Genomic DNA, 8407 nt, shown 5'->3' with positions numbered 1-8407 from the left:
AATGGACTATTAATTTTGGGATGAACCAATAGTGCTGCACTCGCCAACGAGTCTTTACATTTTTTAAATGTAGTATCAGCTTCCTCTGTCCAAACAATTACTCTTTTATCATTTTTCTTAGCGCCTTTAAGAAAAACATTCAAAGGAGCCTGAATATCAGCAACATTTTTAATCAATCTTCGATAAAAATTGATCATTCCTAGAAAACGTCTTAACTCAGCAATTGTTTTTGGTTTATTATAATTTAAAAAAGCATTAACTTTTTCTGGTACAGGCTTGGCTCCCTTTTAATTTTACAAAATTTTCGTTATTCTTACTGATTTCTTCTATGAATTTCTTGTCTGTGGCTATTTAAAAACGACAACTGATAACATAAACATCGACGATTAATGATTAACTACAGACTTTGTTAAATACTCGAATCTGTTAACATAATACTTTTCCATCAAAGTGGTTTAGGATTCAATGTGTTCTGCAATATTGTGGACCAGTAAATAAATGTGGAATCATTGTGATAATCTGATTAGTAAATAACACACAAATTGAATATCAATGAATATTATTGCAAAAAGCTGTGACATGTAAGAAACGACTAATTACAATGGATAATTTTGGAAAATGTAGTTTTCTCTTCGAAAAAATTCTTGTATTTATAGAAAACTAGATCTAAACGCAACATAAGTAGAAGATTTAAAACCAAACACAGGAAGGTAAGAAAAATTAATGCATTATGTAACACGTTTACTGTTAGTCGAAGTAAATGAAATTATACCTTCAATAAATTTATTTGTACCTAACGTATTCACCGGAATCAACGAGAACTAAAAACTATATTCAGTGTACGTTAAATAGTTTCCTCTAAAATGGACAACTAAACCTCGTTTAGAATACTTGAATATAAAAATTAAATGTATGATTTTCTCCAGATAACATAATCCATGGCAGTTTAAACTGTATTTTCGATGCACTAAATTTAATATATTGAATTATATTAAAATCTTAAGAAAATCATTTCAATTTCACACATATATTACAAAATTTCTCTCTAATAGTATAATAAGTGAAACAAATTCCATTTTAAATATATGAGAAAGCTCAAACATACCCTATCCTAACATCACATGGAAATTATTTAGCGTAGCTGAAGCGATCGAAAGGTCTAGTGTTCTTAATAAATTTACTGAAACAGCACAACAATAAAGGACATTATTATACTTCATATAATACTATATAAATGTCAATAAGAATTAAATTTTGGTTTCTTTAAACATATCTAGACCACCGATTAATTTCATTGTGAATGTGACACACCAAACTGTTATTAATATGAATTTAACATAATGAATACAAAGCAGAAAGTTTTCGTACCTTAGCAGTTGAAAATACTGATAGTATGTAGCAATGTACGCGGCGTCGTAATTGTGACATGCTGTAAAAATTATATTAATGATTTAACCCGCGCAAGGAACAATTTTCCTTCAGTTCACTATACAAACCAAACGCTTCAATAATTTGTGGGAATTGGAACTAGTCAAAGAAGCAATCATCTCACAAAACACATGAATTGACTGCAATAGCTTATACAGGGTGTTTCGTAACTTGTGGGACCCACTTCGGGAGCTCATTGTACGCCTAAAAGTAATGAGGAAATGTCATATAAATATATGTCCTATCTGTCTTCGTTTATGAGATATAATGAATTTTCTGTTTTAATTACTTTTACATAAGATGCTCAAAATGACCACCTTGCGTTTGAAGACAAGCCTGCACGCGTCTTGTCATTGATCTGGTTACTCTCTCTACCATTCCTGGTGTTTCTCGAATTTGTCGGAAGCCTTGCTCTATTCTATTTCGTAGTATTTCAGCATGTTCAATCGATGTTGCGTATACAATAGATTAAGTGTCCCTACAAATGAAAATCTAATGGATTCAAATCCGGAGAACGAGCAGGCTATGCAATAGGACCTCCACGACCAATCCATTTATTTGCAAAGTGTGCGTAAACTGAATGCGAAATCTAATATCGACTGGAACTTCCTCTAATATTTCGTGTAAACTCGTACTCAAAAAATCAACGTACTTTATGCCAGTTAGTTTCCCATCAAGAAAAAAAGGTCCAATTAAATATTTACTAATTATTCCTCCCCATACGTTTAAAACTGGTGTTTATGTTTTGAATGCACAATAACGTGTGTGGTTTTTTCATCCCAGTTATGATTACTATGAAAATTGAATATACCATCCCTGGTAAAACTAGCTTACTAGAGATTCCTCTGTTTATAAAATTCATTATATCTCATAAACGGAGACACATGGGACATATATTTATATGACTTCTTTTCGTTATTTTTAGGCATATTTACAATCAGCTCCCGAAGTGGATCCCACAAGTTACGAAACACCCCGTATATAGATGATTTGCTACAAGAAGTAATAAACATATGTTATAGAATCTAGCTGAAAACAAAGTCTCTCTCTCTACATCAGAAATATTTTTGAAGAATTCTTCAAGAGTCATAGAACTAATGCCATATCTTCTTGGACATTTATGAAAATCCTACATATAACACACTCATATTTTGTCATGAAGCTCCTGTTCTTCGACCTGACGAGTAATTTATTATAGTTAATAGGTAATATCTACTGACTTTACATCTCTATACGTAACATTCTCCTTAAGAAATTTAAATTGAAAGAACAATTATGGAAATCATGATATCCTTGACTACTTCGGTTCCTTCAAAGAAACCGAACTAACAAAGAAAACAAAATGTTATATAATACATAACGTAGTTTTCGAGTTGTTGCTAATAACTGCGTTGTAGTTACGATTACGATGCGATAGATAGATTTTAAGAAACGTACTTATATTGGTTTTCTACCGGAAAGTTTCAAAAAGATGTCCGTGAAGAACGCAGGCAAAATATGCAGAAATATATCCAAAACATTGTAACCATACTGATTAGGTACCAACATACAGAAGGGGTACCACATTACGTTGTTCATCGGCGTTTCTCTGCTACACTGCACGACAGTATCTCTCATTCGATTCCATCTTGAAAAATGAAATATTTACACTTGTAGACTTAAATAAAGAATATTGTTTAGAATATCTCCAGAAATATTATCAATATCATATTTCAGATACATTTATTAAATCTGGCCTTGAGGAACAAACATTAATGTGAGTATAATTCAAATTATTTCGTGTAACAACTTATTTTGTTATGGATCTGACATAAAAATTAAATGAATTCATCGTAAAATAGTGTAAATATGCGTACTGAAATAAATCAGTAATATTGACTAGTATCCAGAGAAGATGTGAATCGCATTAAAGGCGTTCCCTAAATTGTGGTATAACTATTTAGGAGGAAGGATTCTATATGCAAAAGTAAATTGAAAGAAACGAATGAAAGGAACCTTTTCATATATCATTATTCTGAAGAAACCAATTTTGAGAAGTAGCAAATTTATTAAACCAACGCAACGGTATTATCGTTGGGTTGAGCCTGAGAATACCAGAACTTATTTGTATAGATATTTACTTGTGAAGCCATATTAAAAAAACAGTGTACTATAAGGTTAATAAGAGTCATCTTCAATTCAAAAATATAAGTCTATTAGGAACTGCAAATTCAAGCACGTGAACGTCGATTCATGTTCTATCAGTTTGCAGAGTCAGATTTAATTTAGAACATGAGCGAAAAAGCGATTTAATTAAATGAGGCTGAGAATTTTTCACAACTGTATCAAATCCTGATTGACATTCCCTATAGGCACGAATGAGAACTGATTGTAGAGGCAACGCCTCACAACATGTGTTTCTTTAAGCGTATGTATTAAATGACTATTCAAATTCAGTTTTCTCGAAAATAAGGCGTCATATGGAAAATTTCATTTTCTCTTTCTCGACTAATTTTTCCTTGTAGAATTATTTCCGAAATTGTTATATGTCGTGTATACCACAATCTGAGTAAGATCCCAGCATATGCAGTCTTTTATATTAGTTAAACTTATGCTTCGTGTCTACTTTAATTGGTTAATAAAAATCCGTATTAATATTACCTAATAGGGTGTGCATTACTCGTAGAATTATACACTTGAAATTCATTATTTCGGTGTCAGGTAACATGCCATGCGGCGCATATCATCACGTCGATCACGTAATCAACAGATACTAGATCCAATCTTTTATTTCTTTTGACTAGCATCGCTCTAGTAGTACCAATTAGCATAAAGATACCTGAAGCATTAAATTGATTTAAAAATGTTTCCTGATTTTTAGAAATACTTAAATGATAATTCACTTCCTGTCAGCAAAGAATTAAGAATAAAAATGGTAATCGTCGTAACATCTTTTTAGCTGAGGAAAACCGACTCTAATCTTAAACGAACAAAAAATCGAATCCATTAACAAAAAAAAAAAAAAAAAATTACTGAACTGTGCACAAAGACATACAAATACTGCTTATGTTACAATATTACTTATTTAAGTGCTACTTCGGAATAAATATATGCATTCTCACACTACTGATCTTTTGTCACCAACTGGGTTCTCTCTTAAGTAGTTAAGAAATTATTTTTGTACGTTTTAATAAATAACTATTACATAATTATCACTTTTAACTATATTAAATGTATCAAAATATTAAAATATTAAAATATATTATTAATTATTCGTAAAAGTACTTGTGAGTTCAAAGATATTGTCCACCCAACCAGGACATGGTTCCTTTAGGGAAGCACCAATTACACTTGGTCGTACTATCGCAACTGGGAAACTATCGGTATTGTTGGATATCACTTGTTCTGCCAGATTTTTGTTGAACGTATACGTGTTGGAATAAATTCTTAGAATTTCGTCTTCTAAAAGATCGATCGATTTTTGGTCTCCTGTTTCACACATATTAATCACTGAAGAAGGTTTGAAACTCGTGCTGCAAAATCATTAATGACAAGTGAAAGTACTTGATGCACAGTAATGGATAAATTTGAGAATAGTTTGTATATTCTTACGTGTAAACTTTTTCCTCGATCTCAAATATATTGGCATTACTGTAAGCTGTACTAATGTAAACCACGCTAATTACATGCTTCAGTTCCTTGCACAATTCCATAATACGAGCAGTACCTTTTGTATTTATATTAACAGCCACATTCAGAGGTTCGTTGAATCTCACCGTGGCCGCGACATAGAATACTATGTTCACATTTTCTATCAATCTGGTTCTATCTGCTGGCGAAAGACCTAAATCTGACAGATTCACGTCTCCTTCTACGGAATGAATTTTGTTCACAACTGAAGGATGGATTGCTTTGACACTATCATAAATCTGAAGAAGAATAAATATAAGTTCAATTCCAAGAATGTAAATTGTTTGTACCGTTCAACAATTTTTAAATTTTCGTATATCTTTTTAAATTTCGGTTATCATATCTACTTTAATTTATTACAATATTTATTCATTTTTATTCGATTCATTTTCATTTATTTACTTTTTATTTAATTTATTCTCACTTTATTCTCTGAAGATGAACATTTTGTCATTTTTTCCGCTTTTCGTAATATTCTTTTTTTATTTTGATATAAGTATTAATATAAACAATATTCTGAAATCCGTAATACAAAACAATTGTATTTAAACACTGCCTTGTAAGAAATCTGTTCTTTGCAGAGGAAGCGAGCGAAATAAGTATCCGTCAGCGTTAATCTGCGATCATGTCAAAGAGTTTAATTTGTGTACTGCTTCAATAAGCATCAATTCCAGATTAACATGAAATTTTGTGAGAATGAAAAAGGAGAAGATCCCTAGTAAAACTTTTGCTCCGGAATTTAATAGTTACAAATATTTTTTCGGAGTAATGCACCGAAAAATAACCTAGATTGCTACTAACAAAAAAAGTATCGAGTAATGCCATGCGTTGTCTGAGAGTAACCGATGACGACTACTGCAGCGAAAATAATTAATTGATAAGATATGTGCAATATTCAATACATTTTACCGAAAATTTTTTAATGGTATCTCTAAATTCTTCTAAAGGTATCTCTGAATTCTTCTAAGCTTTTCGAGAGTATCTTTAAATTTTTCATTTTTAGTAGTGTAATGACGTATCTAATAATTTCTTAACACTAATAAGAGAAGTTTTATACTTGTCCTGTCTTCTACATTCTCATTTTCTCGAAATTACATATGGATCCAAACTTATTTTGCTTTGTACGCTACTACAACCTAGGATAAATGAGCTTATAGATAGTTCATTTCTTGAGATTGTAAACTTAATTAATTGTAAACTTATGTAACGAAATTAACATATAAAAAATAAATTAAATCTGATTATTTTGACTTTTCATAGAATAAAATATTAAAAAAAGTGACAGCGCGATTTACGAACGGGATCATTTATGATCTTCTGAAATCGTTGTTCCGCCGTTTGGTTTTTCTTCGGTCGGATAAGAATAAAAATGGCGACGACGTTTGGACACACACGCATCAGTTTCTCCTTTGCCTACGAAACCTGTGGCGCCAGTATTCAAGATTCCAGTATTGGCGTAGAATCCTTCAATGGAATTCTCTCTATTCAATTTCTCACTGACAGTGTTTTCATTCATTTTTACGTTCATTGTATTTATGGTGTGAGATTTTCAGCTGCAACAACTGTAATTACATAGTAATGGAATGAATCCGAAAATTGAGAAGTGAAGAACACAAGTCTTTTACTTTATATTTTTGTACAATGTGAATAACATAATTTTGATAGTCTCGAATGTCTCAGTTGTTTGAACATCGTAGACAAAAATTGTTCGGTACAAAATAGGTTATAGAATGCAATCATTTTCCGGCAATATGATTGGTTTATAAATATAGAATCGAGTAACATAATTTGGTAGTGCATTACTGTGACATTGAAACATTCGGTTCCAACATAGAACGCTTGTTCTTTTATTGAATTCTGTCGAAGTTCCCCAAACAAAGAGACAAATCTCCTTACTCATTATAGAATTTCATTTCTACGATAACATGTTCTTAAAATTATTCATTGTCCTCTATTAGAAAGATTTTTTAATACTAATGTGAAAGAGTAATTAATTTCTTATTAACATGTCATTATGTTTCTTTCTGATATTGTTGTCTTCGCATGGCACATGTCTACATTTTACAATGGATGACCTCTACATAAAAAGAAATCGAGCAAGAATATTCATATTTGTGGAAATAGAAGAGATAAATATTTTTAAAAGAAATCAGCGTTATGTGTTCGTAAGTTTTGTCCCTTATCCTCGGAACGACATCACTGTGGTTACGCGAACATATCCATTATTTTGTGCAAATTGCATTAATCGATATCTACTCTTATTCAGTAGTTTAATTTCTAATTATATCGTTTCATCGTTCAACTATGAAAAAACATATAAGGAGAATGATGTAACTGGGAATAAAAAAGTGGTGAAAAAACTGTGTAACTACGAAACCTTAAAAAAAAAAATGCTAAAGCGAGACCATGATGTACATTCAACGACTATCACATTATTGCATAATAACGACATTATTTTGAAAATTTATTATAACAGAATCTGATTCAAATTTTTGTTAACGAAAGTTTTTCAAATCTGGTTGTTTCATGTAACATTGTTCATCTTGATTGAAAGAAGCGGTTAAACCACATATTCTGCTGCCACAAGAAAAGGGTAAATCTCATATACAATTCTTAACTCGGTTTGAAATTTTTAAATCTGATAGTTATTTTACTGAATTTGATGTAATGGAAGAAAGTTTGTCTCTCCGCAGAGGAATAGTTTCCGGACCTGTGTGAGTGTAATTTTTTTGTTTTCATAGGAGAAGTAGAATATGGTATCAAAGTTTGAGCACGAAATCCACGATCTTCACTTACCTGTTATTTCCAATGTATCCAGAGAACAAAAAAAAAAAAAAAAAGAGTAGCAGTTCTTGCAACGCGTTTCCTCTGAGTAATGAAACCATTTTATCTATGCTACATCTTTGCACATTTATATTGAAAGCACCACCACTATCATTTCCATTACCAGTATTATTACCAGTACCACCACCACTAATGCTACTAAGATGAAAACAGTATATTTGTGCATGTAAGCTACAAAAATGCAAATGGAAACAGTTTTGATCTGTTTGCGACGAAACAGGTCAAGAATTATTCATCGCAAGATTTATTTAGACAAGTTTCGAAGTTAATTCATAGCCCACAAAATGATCAATGTATTGTGGTATATAGACTAGTATTCACTACATCAACTTACGAATGGCGTGGATGATAGTGTCATTGTTCCTATTTTCATACTAGTTAGTTACTACTTTTTCAGTAGATCGTTTTTTCGATTTTTTGTAAACAATTTGAATGGGCGATAGCTTGTTCTGTTCTGGCCTATTTG

The 8407-nt window shown here is 31.4% G+C and overlaps 1 pseudogene; it reads right to left on the bottom strand.

The window, feature by feature from the left end:
• Positions 1-2506: 2506 nt before the first annotated feature.
• Positions 2507-6692, bottom strand: LOC122534545 (annotated as a pseudogene).
• Between the last annotated feature and the right edge of the window lie 1715 nt (positions 6693-8407).

Source organism: Frieseomelitta varia, unplaced genomic scaffold (assembly GCF_011392965.1).
Source record: "Frieseomelitta varia isolate USP_RPSP 00005682 unplaced genomic scaffold, Fvar_1.2 scaffold_611, whole genome shotgun sequence".
NCBI classification, from domain to species: domain Eukaryota; kingdom Metazoa; phylum Arthropoda; class Insecta; order Hymenoptera; family Apidae; genus Frieseomelitta; species Frieseomelitta varia.
The sequence above is the reverse complement of the archived record's forward strand: the minus strand, read 5'-3'. Positions and strand labels throughout refer to the sequence as shown.